The sequence below is a fragment of the Argopecten irradians genome, unplaced genomic scaffold, assembly GCF_041381155.1.
Source record: "Argopecten irradians isolate NY unplaced genomic scaffold, Ai_NY scaffold_1184, whole genome shotgun sequence".
NCBI classification, from domain to species: domain Eukaryota; kingdom Metazoa; phylum Mollusca; class Bivalvia; order Pectinida; family Pectinidae; genus Argopecten; species Argopecten irradians.
Genome location: NW_027188651.1, coordinates 1 through 16493, shown reverse-complemented (window position 1 = coordinate 16493; position 16493 = coordinate 1). Strand labels below are relative to the sequence as shown.

At 36.4% G+C, this 16493-nt stretch overlaps 1 pseudogene; it reads right to left on the bottom strand.

The window, feature by feature from the left end:
- Positions 1 to 561: 561 nt before the first annotated feature.
- Positions 562 to 16489, bottom strand: LOC138314010 (fibrocystin-L-like; annotated as a pseudogene).
- Between the last annotated feature and the right edge of the window lie 4 nt (positions 16490 to 16493).

Below are 16493 nucleotides of genomic sequence, written 5' to 3'. Positions count from 1 at the left end.
GGTCTGCTGGTGTCCGTAGTATCGACTGTTGTCGTGGTAACTGCTGGTGTCGTAGTATCGACTGTTGTCGTGGTAACTACTGGTGTCGTGGTATCGACTGTTGTCGTGGTAATTGCTACTGGTGTCGTGGTATCGACTGTTGTCGTGGTTACTGCTGGTGTCGTAGTATCGACTGTTTGTCGTCGTTATTGCTGGTGGTCGTAGTATCGACTGTTGTCGTGGTAACTGCTGGTGTCGTTAGTATCGATTGTTGTAGTGTAACTACTGTTCGTAAGTATCGGTTTTCGTCGGTTGCCGTGGTATCGACTGTTGTAGTGGTAACTATGGTGTAACTGTTGACTAATATTGCTGGTGTCGTAATAATTATATATAAAAGGTTGGTGTCGTGTGAATTATGTTTTACAGTTGGTGTCTTGTGACAAATAACATCAACATTTTGATTAAAGAGAAGAATATAACACATTTCTAGAGCATCACAGATAAAGAGAAGAATATAACACATTTCTTCACTTTAAAAAAAAAAAAGTTTTTCTCTGTCGCTGAGTTGCTTTGACTACTTACAGCTGACACGTCTACTCCATTCACACTCAGTAGTGGTGTCGTTAGAGGGTTGTCATTGAAAGAGAAGTCACTTAATTGTATCACCGAGTCTAGTAATTCTAGGGTTGCGTTGGTATCCTCCGCCTGACTCCGCATCACTAGCTCCACCACAATGCTCCCTTTATAAAAACATAAAGAAACAAAAAAAGTACAGACACGGAAAATATGACACATAAGCGCTGGGAATATAATTTTTTAAATATGCAATCATTTGAAAGATATTCATTTGCCTGACACAAATATAATATCACTGGGTTGTGTTTTTTACGTTTTATTTACCAGAATTATTCTCTTGTATTGTAACATCAATACAAAGAGGCCCATGGGCCTTAACGGTCACCGGGTATTTCATTTAAATTAGTTATATCATTTTACTAGCCAACTGATATCTTTTGGTTTACGAGATAGGAACATAGTTCTAATAGTTTATACATACAAAAATGTTTCAGTAAACTTGGTGTATATTAGTTCACATTATCGTGTACACAAGGTTCAATAATTATTATTGCAAAGGACAATAACTTCGTAAGTTACAATCGAAACAGGCCAATGTTCGAAATAGTTTCGAAATCTTTCCAATTTAGTCTAAATACAAAGTTGCATGAGACTGAGTGCAATATTTACTTAAGTTTATCATGTTCACGTCCAATAATAATTATTTGTGCAAAGGACAATAACTCCGTAGGTTACACTCACATCACACAGATTGTCGAACTGTCCCACACATGTTCAATGTCAGTCTACATACAAAGTTTCATTAAGCTCGGTTCATATTTACTTAAGCAATCGTGTTCACAGCGTCCAATGATCATTGCTAGTGTAATGGGACACTTACTCGTAAATTATTTACACAAGCTATCGTGTTCACAAGGTAAAATTATAATTATTAGTGCAACGGACAATAACTCCTTTGAATGACGCTTATTCCCAAACTCGTTTGTGATCTTTTAAAGTTTCAGTCTACAAAAAAGGCAAAGACAGTTTTCCATTAAGCTCGGTTTACTATTTACTCAAGTTATCGTGTTCACGCCAGGAAATGTTAAAGGACGTCGCACAACGGACGACGCACGAAGACGGAAAAAAGAATAGATCACCATGACTTCTGCTCAGGTGACCTAACATGAGGCATATTGTGCTGATAAAGTCATAGCACCACTGTTAAGCAAAATCCTGTTTTAAAAACGAGTAAGATAATTCGAAAATATTGGAAAATTAACCTTTGTAAGCAATTTTTCATTTTCTTAATATCAATAATTACTTTACATTAATAATTATAATGATAGAAAGGTGCAAACTGATACCCATATCTTATCACGTTGATTAGTTTTGTATGTATATAATATTTATACAGAGGATATTCCTTATTTCTTGATGAATACTGAATGTTTCATCTCATCTCGTGAGGTGCAAACTCACTACTTGTTTTACCAAAGGTTATTCCGCCGTTATATTTTATAGAGTTATTTGACCTTGCGATTATTCCTTCGTATTTTTGTGCGCATAACGGCATATTTTCACAAATAAATAACAATCAACATGATATTTTAACTGTAAATGCTGCATTTCGACTGGTCAAAAGCAAGTGAAAATATCAAAATTAATATTTTAAGTGATATTTTTACTACCATGAAAATATTACTTTTTCAAAATAAAACCTTATATTTCATTGCGAAAAATGTAATAGAGTTCAGTACCTTCTCTGACTGTAATTGAATCAAAAACCACGTCTGGAAACTGCTGTGATATTACGTTGACAACCATCGCTCCAAAGTTGTCCTCTTTATCCCCAACAACATTTTGATAATTTGCGTTGAACCTCAGTGAAATGTTGGTGACGGTGGTAGTATTGTCGACGATCAAAGTCAACTGTTCCTCCGTTAGTACCTGGATCTGGATAGTCTTATTGACATTGTACTCTTCTGGAGACGAAGTCACTTGAAAGGTAAGGAAATAAAAAACCAATCTGATCAACAACAAGAGAATCGAATACAGCTTCACCAGTGTCGGGTCCCAATATCACTACGTCTGATACATTCAGCACACGATCTGATTCATCAAGGAGTTTTTGCTGTCGCCGTCCATGTGTGGCCCTGTAGTGAATTTGTAAGCAGGAATATATATAGGTATATACGGAAATTCCGGAAAATTACATAAATATATGTTTAGGACCATTAAGAATATTTTGATTTTAAAGATAATACTATTATAAGGTTTAACGTCAAATCCAGAGTTACGATTGCAAATGAAAGTGTGTAAAGCGTGAAATACGTATTCTGTTTGGGATGGGCTTTCCGCCTTTATCAATTTTATATCAATCTCATGTCGGTAAATCGCGTTTAATAATCGTGTACTATCGGTACATACAATCTAAGCGAACAGATTAAGTTATGTACCATCTATCTTTTGAAACTTTGAAAGAAGAGAAAATGGAATCATCTATTTTTCGTTTCAACTTAAAAAATTACATGACACGATAAACTGCATTTGTTCTAGTGATGGTAAGGCCTACATCATCTATAAATACATACCCTCCACGATATATTGTTGAGTCGCTGTCCAGTGTTATCTGTCAACGTTATCCTCACTTCAGTAACGTTGTTTATAAATTTAGAGCCGGTGGAAATATTAGTCTGCAAACCCACCTCTAACTTTGATACATAAATTCTCTCTGATTCTACCGAAAAAGTCTTATTATTGTCAGGGTAAGTTTTATTAAAGTAGATAACATAATCTTCACCAAAATGGGATATGCTAAGGTCCGTAAAGTTAGCCCATCCACTGACAATGTTCACTGTTGTTGTACCTAGTAACTGCTCTGAGTGGTCTCCCCCTGATATGAGAGAGGCGGTCACACGCCACGGGTCACCGATACTGCCAACTTTCGACATCGGTTGATTCTGGAAATTAAATCATGAAGATGTATCAAAAGTGATTCATGGTAGGAGGGAAAATACACGTTGTGCCATAACTGGGCGGACATTTTGACAATCTGTTTTCTTCAGTAATCTATAGAAAATCAAGTTTTGATGAATTATACTGTGAATATCATTGAAAATACACGTCATATTATTAATTGTATGTATGCACTGTAACTATACTTCAGACTTGTTATATAAATACTTAGAACTTTAATTAATTGTAAGACGTAACAGAAAAAGTGTGTACGTGTTTATTTAATCTATGATCTAATATCTAAATGTATACGCCATAAGTAATCCCAAAAGTTGCCTCTCATGAGTATTGTGACTCTATTTTGTAATTGGTTATTCAATTTTAATAAATTAAGTAAACACTCGGGGAAATGATAACGGTTATATATTTCATATTGCAAAATTCAATAAAAAAAATACGTGAAACTAATTGCAGATTCATTGTTGAAAACTTAGCATTCAATTTACGTTACATAAAAGACTGTACCTCGATATGATTCGAATAATTATAGTTATACTACTTTTATCTCAAACCTACCTGTTGATCATAAAATTTCAGACAGGGTTGTATGGGGAATGGAACCGTTTATCATGTGACGGACCCGGTTGTATGGTCACATTCATCTTCTGTATGTGTATAGTTATTTGTCCCTCTGAGTCCTTTATGGTGTAGGAGCCGTCCTCAGGAACCTCCGGGAGAGGCTCACTAACAGCTACTCCACTCACAGACACATTGAGAGCGGCGCTTAAGTCCCCTCCTCCCTGTACCTCATTGATCAACTTCGAGGACATATCCAACAAGGAGTCCTTTGTCAAGGCTTCGTCAGTGGTAGAGTTTGCATCTTAAACATATCAAAATGGGTGGGGGTCGATTGATCAGAAATATTGTTTTTCTATACAGAGAAAACAATTTTTATCAGAATTGAGATATTATATTTTTTCTATAGAATATGTAAAACAGATATAAAAAATATTTTCTCTTTTTCTCGTTTGAGTACTTACTTATTTTTGTGAAAACAAGAAACATCTAACTTCATGCATGAAAAAAAAGTTAAATGAAAGTATCTAAAATAAGAATCACTGCAATACCATACAAGGTAAATATATCCAATAAGTTTGGATATAACTATGGAAATAATAATCAATTAGAGAAATAAAAAAAGTAACACAAATATAGATTAAAAATACTAGTGTTCGATTGCATACACATCTTTCTATACGTGATGTTAAGCATGATATGACCTACTTGCAGCGGGCGGGTCGCCGATTTCAAATTGTACTTCGATGTTGCCATCAACTTGCCGCTTCCTCCTTCCAGATTCCCGGACAACGTTTACTATTCTCACCTTCTCGGGCGGCACATTGAAGAACAATGCCAGATTATGTATCAACGCCTCTCCGTAAAACTCCTCCGAGGTCAATGCTGGGATTTGAAATGACACAATGAATGTGGGATTTGTTACTATCTTTACCGGGCGGTTTTCCTCTGACTAACACGTAGAGGGTATTGGAGTCTCTGTCAAAGAAATTAGTTCCAGTTACGTCTGTGGAATTAGTCTTTGGAATGAACTTGCCCCTCATATGATGGCGGATCTACTATCATACTTGCCGTTGACCACCTGGCATTTTTTGCAAGGACAAGTTGGCTCCCCCGACATACACATCTCGCCGGTTGGACTGGGAGTACCATATCCCAACAGTAACCACCTGGCTATCGTCCGAGTTCAAAAGGAACAGACGTAACGTCTGAGGACTGGTAGTGGTGAAATGAAGCAAGTATTTTTTACCTTAAAGACAATATTTCACATTACATTATATTAAGTCATTCTCAACATCTGGTTCTGTTCTAAGCCTAAAATCTTTTTACTTTATATAGATACATTTGACCTGAATTTAATGTTGAGTCGTCAATGAAATTGTTAATGTTAACACTTCGGAAACAAAACACTTGGTTCTATCATCTATCATCAAACTATTTAGGAATTTCTTTAAGCTAATATTTTTCTTTAGTTGTACGCATGGGAGTAAATACTGCCAATCATTTAGAGCTCCCTTCAAAAGATATAATGTTGTAGGATATTATACATTGTTGCAATTCAAACATCACGATGACATCTAATGACGTCATGATGACGTCACACTGTTCACAGATCCCGCGTTGTATTTGTATTGGTTCACACGATGCTTTTACACATGATTTCAATGATCTACATGGATATAACATTTTTTCCGCCGATTTTCTTTTAACAAAATCAAATATTATTATTCATGATATAAAAACGATATCAGATAATTTTTAGAAGGGTGGGAACATAACATACATCTATCTTGAATATTGAATCGTTCCTGATGCTTACAAACAAGCTTGCATTAATTTCAATTAGTAAAGGACTAGGTATGGTAAGGGTCTGTTTTGGCCCCCAAATCCGCTATTTTTCAAAGTCTGTTATTTTAAGATGTGAGTCTTGCAATTTGAATATTAACTACATACCTGACATATTTTGATAGTGTTATTAGGTCATAATACAGTTCTAGTTGCCATGGCAACCATTTTTTATGCATAAATTATGCAATATGTGAAAATTTCATTAAAATTGTCCCTTTTTATGCAGTTTTTCATCTAGCTAACATAGAGCGCATTCTAGAACAAACTTTATATTTCTCAAAATGAATGTATTCTTCGTGCCTGCTCATTCCCTTAAAATATAAAGTTTGTTCTAAGTTGTGCTCTATTGTTTTTAAAAGAAAAACTACCAAAAAATTTGCAAAAATTGACCAAATTTTCAAATTTGCATAATTTATGATATGCAAAGTTACCATGGTTATAATTGCAAAAACCCTACAATCTGTCAACAAAAATATCATTAAGTTTTTATCAGGAGCGTGTTCCGATATTTCAAACGCAGCAACTTAATTTCTAAATACTTAATTTGAAATTTGGGTAGATTTAGGAGCCAAAAGAGCCATTACCCATATATTAGTCCTTTACAATAAAAAACCACTTGTTGCAATAGGGATTATTACTAAGTAACGCTTATATTGTCTTAATAGATGATATCACCATAATGTACCATAAATTGGCAAAAAACAAAAAAAAAAAATTTATCAAACAAAAACAAAATATAATTAGTTTCTTAAAACCGTATTTAAGTACCACTTGAATTTGGTAATCGATCTGAAATGTTATCCTGCAAACCGGAAGGATGATAACAAGCAACACGCGTGCCAGAGCCCACCTGAGGAATAGTTTAGCACAATCAAGTATATAGAGAAGAAGAGAAGCAGAAGGATAGAGAGAAGAAGCTAGCTACAGAAGAAAAAAAAGAAAAAACACTCAGAAATATGTATATACATGGTAGAAAATGACATTTTATTTTTAACCCCACCTGCAGAGCTACTACTAACGGAACATGAACGGAAGACTAGTCGACGCGTTTTACGACAGCCGCCCCCAGTCCATAGCTACAGCCCCCGCGCTGCCTTCTCTTGTTTAGTGCCGCTGTGTGAATCTTGTTGTGGTTTCCATTTAATCTGCTCTAGTGTAACCGTTCTCCCATCCAGTACAAGACACAGGTTTGGTGAGAAGAGACGCGGCTGTAGAAGGGACGCCGGTGGCCGGGGCACTCGGTCTCGTACCCGCGTCAGACTCTCGATTTTTGCTATTCATTCGGGTATAGCGTATTATACTATATGTATTGTGCCATGTTTGTCACACTGACTCTGATAGGCCCTGCCAAGGACAGGCTTTGCCTTGCTTCATATCGAACATGGCGATCATCACGGACAGAACCTATGGACCAATCAGCACATGATACGTATGATTATGTAATTTGATTATCATTTAATACAAATTTTTTAAAACTGTGATCCACCCCATTTTCCATTACAGAGGGACGGGGAACAACACTTCCATAGATTGATTGAAATGAGTAAACACTATACTATAATAACCTAGGACCCCAGTGTCACTCAACAAAAAAATGTTTTTCTAGTGAGGAAAAAATGCTTTAATATCTTTGATAAAAAATAACACTTTATTTAGAAGTCCTTAGTGCAAACAGTATTTTCCTGTGCTATGTTTTGTGGTGTCTAATATATTTCCAAATTCGAATAGTGGTTCATTCTATATACCAGTAATTCATATTTTTTGACAAAAGACTCAAATCTTCACCGTTATGTGGTGCGAACGCTATCTAAGACATTAAGGTCCGTTGGTGGCCAGGAGACAGACTAATTAACAGCTCTATAAGGAACTCCGATAGTCCCCCAAGCCCCCGTCTCCGAATCTCCGTTCCATTCCCATTCGCGACGAAGTCCGATAATGACATTACCCTTTGTTCCCCAGAAAGGATCCATCTTCATCACTTATATCAATGCCTTCTTCAGACCATCACAATCCATATCGACGCAATCACTTGTTGGTTTTTACCTTTTCTGATTAACAAACATTGTATCTTATCTTGTTTTCTTAATCATTTGTCGAAACAAGCAAATTACCATTTACGTGACATCCATTGTGTCAACATTTCAATTTTAAATGACGTTTATCTTTCATAATTGGACATTTAAAAAGATGACAATTTTTTCAAGCAATGAATGAAAATAGGTGGATTTAAGCGATTAACGATAAGAAAAATGCTAATAATATTTTATTCAAAGAGATATTTAGCATCTCGTGTGTGAAAGGCGAAAGCTAATTATATGAAAAAAGACTGGCAATCAACTTTTTTACAAGTATAACCTGGTACCATCTGAAAGAGAAAAAGAGATTAATTGAACACAAAAGATTTACATCAATTTACTCCGAATCTAACTCGAAATTAGGCCTATGTATGGAAGAAAAACATGTCGTTTTCCGATCTTGATGTTTGGTAATTCCTCCTGGTAACCACTGGGTGTTGTGTTTGTCCCATCATCATTGGCTTTGATGGTCGTCAGCATCACAATCCTTAGTACCACAACTCGTCTTAAAATGGTCAAAGCACGTTTACAATCTGAGTAAAATGGATTGCGAAGGAAAGAAGAGAAGACGAGCCCACATAAAATAAATGTCTTTCACTTATACTGGCAAATAAAAAAAAAAAATAATAGACAAACAAAAATGATGAATATAGAGTGATTGTCTAACCCACCGATCCTGGGTCTGTCTGCTGCTTTTTGGAGCTCTAAAACCTATGATATATAATATTTACTAGAAGCCACTTAAATGACAAATTTATATTGAACAATTGTTGAAACTGCTTACATACGCAAAAATAATTTTAAAATGCTTTTTCAACTATTTGTGAGAAGCCAAACATTACAACGAAAGTAAAGAAGATACTCACTAAATTATAATGTTTCAAATTCAGTAGACTTAACCTTACCTTTCACATTTCGTTATCTACTTCCCATGATAGAAGGATAAGTCTTTATCCAATCAGGTTATTGTTCGGTGCCGCCATTACTAGCCCTGCATGAAGGAGGTAAGGTCATACCCACGTGGGACCTTCCGGGAATCTACTTTGTATTCCTGTAGATTTGCATTCTGGTCTGTTGAACAGTTATATGAAGATGTTGTCCCTATGATTAGATTATCCTTAACGGTGCAGAATTTCGGGGAATATACATGAGCAACAGCACTTGGTCCTATCACCTGGGCGTAAATTCCAAGTGCATTTTCGGCCAGGACATTTTCAGTGAAAGTTACCGACTGTCTATCATTGTAGTAAATTCCGATACCATTACACTTCCAGATTAGGTACTGCGATATCTGATAACAAGTATCCTCCAGGCTGTCTTCCGGGAATACAGCCACGCCTACCGACGCGGTGTGGGCTTCATTTCCAGACGGACCAGTGTCTACTCCACATTCCACACCTGGGACATGGAAGGCTGTTCCGTCTGTCCCACTGACTGTATTAGAGGTGAGTGTCAGTTCCCGGGATCCCATGCTGCTGATAGCTCCGAACCGATTACTACCGCCTAAAACTTGTACTACCAGGTTACTTTGTATGGTGGTATTCAGGGAGGATTGTGTTTCCATTGCTGAAACATACAAGTAGTTACGGTAGTTGTCAAACCTGTAATATGTAGCAATTCATTATCCGAAATATTTACCAGAATGGCTGTTTATGTTTTGTACACAAAAAATCGGAAAATGTATTCCATTTTGTTTGTACTTCAAGATACCGTATTTGAATCTTTTCTGTTTAAACTAAGCAAATAGACTGGGTTTCAAAACAACAAAGATCCACTTAATTGAAAAACTTAGAATTAAGAACTAAGAGAAAATAATAATAAACAAATGAAAATAAAGACTATGAAAAAAATAAAAGAGAAAAGGTACAAAACCTTTTGCTGGGTGTCTTGGTCAGTTTTCTAATTCAAAATATAATGTTTACAAAACAGTCAATAAATATATATGTATATCTACCAACTCGTCTCTGATTACTGATAATACCTGTTACAATAGACTTGTGTATGACATTCCCTTTAAGCACAAGACTATTGGTATTGTGCAACCCTATGGCGGACGAGACGATTTCATGGAAGGCACAACTTGTTACATACGACGGTCCATCCTCGGAAAGGGAGTTAACTCCCCAATATACGAGAGAAAACGGTGTGTTGGTATAAGGATATTCCTGCCCAGTACGGTAAAACTCGACATTGTTTAAACTTGCATAGCCTGCAACAGAGATATTAAATACATATTTTCCTTCGTGGTGCTGGCCCCGATTTCATGAAATGTACAAACAGAAGTCAAATTACGTATTATTATGTCTAGTGTTATAATATATGACCCTGAATTTAATTATATCATAGAAAAACACTATGAATAAGTGGATGTAATGTTTGTGACAAGAAGGGTGCATTTACATAAGAGTTCTATACAGCCAATTTAAAATAACAGTGATTTTATTTGAAATTCTTCTCTTCGTCGTCGTCGAAATAAAACTTAATATTAACATGATCACATGAGCCAAAATATTACTTTAGATTTCTTCTTTTCTTCTATAGGGCTTTTTTGAAGAAAATTACTACGATATGTCATCTTAAATTATTGAAACATTGTTTTAGTTTTAATAGACAAGTGATAACGGAACTAGAATTCCAACAAAAATATTTATAAAAGAAAAATGATAAAAATATCTTCCGTTCAATGGTAAACAATTAAGAGATAATGCATGACATTTATATGCACAGTTAGATGTTTTAAATAAACTGAACAACGGTATTCATATCAAATCTACATTTGCCATAATATAAGAGTATTTTGTCACCATTGTTAATATCCTGTAGATTGGAGAAATAACATTTTTCAATACATATATATAATAATATTATCTCGGAAAAGACACTTAATGGCGATCGACAGTCCCAGACGATGATAGACAGTGCAATACACAAAAAAACATTATAACGTTTAATAAGAAACTACAATGGTATCGGAAAGTATGAATGACACGAACCTAACCCTTATGTTTTCCGTTATGTAGAGTTGAGATATGAGACATATTGCTTAAAAGATCATATCCCATGCTGCGTAATTGATTTTGACTTTAACGACATACTATGATGTAATTGTTGAAACTTTTTCAGCCTACCTTGATAATACGTATTGTTGAAAACATTGGCACCAACAAACACTTGTCCTCCGTAACGATCCGTGTATAAACTGTTCTCATCCTCACCAAGTAGCCGAATGTTCCTGGTGAGAAGGCCAACCTCCGCTGACATTACTACTTCCCTGTCGCCAATGGTTTCGTTATGCACTATAACATAAGAAAATGTGCTCGTCAAACACACTGAAACTATTCGTTTTTAAATTTAGAATTAGGTCATTAGAAATTGAATTATTGTATTGTAATTTACCGATATATTGATATCCTGATAAACCTACCAATGTGTCGGAACTTTAGGAAATCGTTGAGTGACAAAGTGCGGCCATCGTCTGATACATTTGTAATAATAAATGTTTCTGTCTCCCAAATGTCGTAACTTGTTGATGCTATGAGGATTTCCTCCCCGACCCCCCATGTTACGCTGTCTGTAAGACTGATGACTGTATCCCCGGGGTGACCGGTCTGTAATAACCGCGTCCATGTGATTCCGACGTCTCTCCCATTGAGGGACAGACCTCCGTAAAACACCTTAAACACAGAGAGCCACTTTAAGTATTATTTAAAGTTAATATACTCAGTTATGTAAGTTTTCGATCAGGACTTTTAGTACTGACGGTGATCTAGCAATACTTTTAAAGTTATTAAAGGCTGTTAAGAGTATTTCCTAATGATTTAGAGTTGACCGGTACTGCGAACATTAACTATTGAGGGGACTGAGAGGCGATAACGTTTAGAGTGTATGATATCTTTTCCTATTGGAGTTCGTATATTATACCTCTACCCGATGTTTTAGAGTTAACAGAGGAATGAATGACCTTACCTAGCGTTTTTGGAGTTGACGGGTATCTGAGAGAACGATAAATACTCCTCAGTATCTAAGTATCCTGGCCGACTTCCCCGAGCACAATGTCGACCAGACCAAGGAACGGATGGCTTGGAGTTCCAATAATAAGTCTTCCTCCGATGATAATGATGTCTGTGGCGCTAAGAGTAAAGTTTCTATAGTAACCATTGACGGGACCCTGATCCAACTCTAACACGCCCAGGATCACCAGCTTGTTCAGCCTCGGTATGACGGTGTCAGCCATCATCCACGTATCTATCGAAACGGTGGAACAAATGACAGTGCAGTCATTACATCTCGTATTGAAGATCGGAGTAACATTTTTGTAAAACAAAAACAACCAAACAAACAACGTATATCAAATGTCATGGCTAATTTGAAAAAATTAGTATACACGTAATAACATCGTACAAGATTGATGATATGAGTTCAGAATTTTTCATTTTGCTAGTCTTTGGCGAGCAAAACATATACAAGAGGCCCAAGGGCCTTAACGGTCATCTGACTACCTTGGCAATGATCATATAGGAAATTTAGTTAGTTAGATATCGTGTCATGGTAGCCATCTTAGATTTGGGATCAACCAGAGATGTAACAACACTTTGACAGGACCATGTCAGGGTCATTTCATGCAAGATTCAACCAAATCGCACTGGTAGATCTTGAGAAGACGTCCCTCAAAATGTTTTTTCAAGATGGCGGCTGTGGTGGCCATCTTGGATTTCAGATCAACCCGAAAATAACAACACTTTGTCAGGACCATGTCAGGATCATTTCATGCAAGTTTCAGCCAAATCGCACAGTTAAAACTTGAGAAGAATTTAAAAATGTGTTTTCAAGATGGCGGCTGTGGCAGCCATCTTGGATTTCGGATCGACCGAAAAATAACAACGATTTGTCGGGACCATGTCAGGATTATTTCAGGCAAGTTTCAGCCAAATCACACCGTTAGCACTTGAGAAGAAGTTCAAAATGTGTTTTCAAGATGGCGGCTGTGGCGGCCATCTTGGATTTCGGATCGACCCGAAAAATAACAAAACTTTGTCGGGACCATGTCAGGATCATTTCATGGAAGTTTCAGCCCAATTGCACCGGTAGAACTTGAAAAGAAGTTAAAAATGCGTCTTCAAGATGGTGGCTGCGGTGGCCATATTGGATTTCGGATCGACCCGACAAAATAACAACACTTTGCCGGGACCATGTCAGGATCATTTCATGCAAGTTTCTGCCAAATCGCATCGTTAGAAACTTGAGAAGTTCAAAATGTGATTTCAAGATGGCGGCTGTGGCGGCCATCTTGTATTTCGGATCGACCTGAAAAATAACACCACTTTGTCGGAACCATGTCAGGATCATTTCATGCAAGTTTCAGCTAAATCGCACTGGTAGACCTTGAAAAGAAGTTCAAAATGTGTTTTCAAAATGGTAAGCTGTGGCGGCCATCTTAGATTTCGGATCGACCCGAAAAATAACAACACTTTGTCGGGACCATGTCAGGATCATTTCATGCAAGTTTCAGCCAAATCGCACTGGTAGAACTTGAGAAGAAGTTCAAAATGTGAAAAGTTAACGCACGGCGGACAGCGGACGGCGGACGGCGCACGACGACGGACGACGACGGACGAAACATGACGACTATAGGTCATCCGTACCCTTCGGGTCAGATGACCTAAAAATCCACAAAAAGTATCTCAAATCTAATTTGAAGGGACAATAATGACCTAAAAATATTTATCATATTTTGTCTTTGTTTTGTTCAATCAATTGAGCAATTGCATTCGGACTTTATCACAAAAAAGTGCGAAAAAACAGCCAGCTTATTTAAAATATTAATAAAGTTTCATTAATCACCTCATTATCAAACTTTAACATATAAATGAAATAAAGCATTGAATAAATGCAAGAAAAATGTTTACATCTATTAATTTTGTAGATGATATGCTTATGTTTATATTGGAAAATAACATAACATTGAGGTTAGTAGCAACATATATATGTACTGTGCAGTGGCAATGTAAATATTTTATATTGTGACATGTCCATGACGTCACAAATTGACGTTTGTCGCAAAATTCATTCCGTACAGTCATTCATTCACAGTTGTCGCCATGCAGAACTGTTGTTTTTTATCACCACTACTTTATAGTTTTAATGCTTGATTTTGAAGATTTAGAAGATGTTCCATTGAATATCAAACTTAAATCAAATGGACATACGGGAGTTGCGGGATGTGGGTGAAGTACAATTTAATTTACCGTCTACCGGTAAGTATGACCACATCATTTGACGTGGTTTTGTGATTTCATCAACAGAGGAAGGTGGGACTAATCGACGGTATCTAGTACTTTACCAACGTCGTTTTGGAATCTAAAAACTTCCGTATTGATACTGAAATTTAATACAGCCCAATTTACTTTTCAAATTGGTTTTTAAAATACATATATAATGTATATTTATAATATTCAGACAATTTACTCACCAAACTATTCAACATATAATTCCACACACTAGCACACTCAGTGCAATATACCAATAATAACTCAAGTGACATATACATAAAAAACATCACAAACATATAGTGCATGTAGAGATATATGTTTTATATCTATTATATTTAATAACAATGCTTACGTTTAGATAATTTCGCTTTTGAGACTAAAAAGTACAATGACGATATTGCCCTTATCGCCCTTATCTTCATACAGTATAAAGCAGAATTGTGTGTATATAATGTATACGATACTGTTGTTTGTAACGGTACCTTTAGTGATGATATAATTACCCACAGCTAATGGTAGCGTACATATTGATGTTCGATATTAATCATAGTGTTACCTTTAGTAATAATGACATCGTCCATATCTACAGGCAGTGTATTGTTTGGCCATGACGAGGGTGACGACCAGTTCCTGTATACTAGAGTTATCCGTTCCCGGGGTTACAGTTGGTACCGTTGGTTCTGGTGGGGGAGGGACGCATCCATTGAAAAAACATTTCTCTGTCCGTATGTCTGACGTTGATATTACGCAAACCGTAGTTTTTATCTTCATAGCCACGGAGTCGGTAGGATACTAAATCATAAAAGGATACAAGATATGTGAGTGTAGTTTCCTGTGTATTGTCCGCACTGGCGTAGATGTTAGACATGTTCTTTGATTTGTAAGATAAATTACAGATAAACTGTACCACTATCCACAGGCTATGGATCGATGTATACCTTGGATGCTGTGTGCAATAATAATGAAACGAGAGTCTATATCATAATAGTGATATTATTCTAAAAACATATATATGTCTGGTTTTCTATAGATTTAAAATAACAGGTATCTTACTCAAACAGTCAGCATACCTTTTACTAATCAAAACCAAATTTTATAACCTGTGGATAACACACAGGGAGTTACAATAGTGGAAAAATGTGTTTATTTTATTGCAAATTTGATAAAAACACACATATTGAACTGTTTATACATGGGTGTGGAACTGTATCATATAATGAAAATAAAGGAATCTCAAATGTACTGTAAGATTAATCCTTTTTCTACCTCTGTATAATATAACCACAAACCTAAATACGTGATCATTCCGGAAGTCTCGTTATACTGCCAATCTCCGTGATAATGTATTTTCCGGATCCAGGGTACCGTTTGTTGGAGGGATCAGGTTTGATCCATCGATCCTAAATCTATCTGGTTCTCCCGCTAGTGGCTGACTGATTTTGACATGGTCTCCAAACTAAATTTAAAAATTAAATGCATTAGATTTATAACTGTATTTGGAAAGACAGCTTGAATTTAAAGCGTTAAATTCATCATCCACATATGGTTCCATGGTATAAGCTTATCATACTATAATTTCAGATTATTTTGGGTTTCAGAATAAAAACAATAGCAAGAAATAACTCGTTACGAGTGTTCAATAACATCTTCTCAAAGAACAATATCGCACCCCAATGCAACCAGATCATGGTCATTGAAAGACAGAATGATATATCAAAATGATTTACCTGCATCCTATAGAAAGGTGGCATCGTAACTGATATTTGTCCACGTGTGGATAAATGGCATGGACCATTCATACTTCTCGCCAGATACTAAGTTTGACATCCAACCATAGGGAGGAGCTATAGCTTTACTTCTGTAGGGATGTTCTGTCGATCCATACTGAGTAGTCAATGTCAGTGACTCTCGTATAGTATAAACATAGTTTCTGGATGTATATATGTAGTAGATATACGACTGTACTGAGAGACGGAATAGTTTCACTTCTGGAGGACACGTACATAACGGTACACCGGTCATGTGATGAGTGAAGTTGCCACAAACTGATGGTAGGGTTCCCGTACAAGGTACCACCTTACAATTCTCTGTACCACACAGCGATCCGTCGAGGTCTTCGTACACCGATTCCCATATCCAGTCATTGGATAGTCGATTATCGGAATTGATGAATGTTAAATTGGCTGTTCTGTACATGTATCCACCACAGTGAGAGGTACATAGCTCTGGGAAT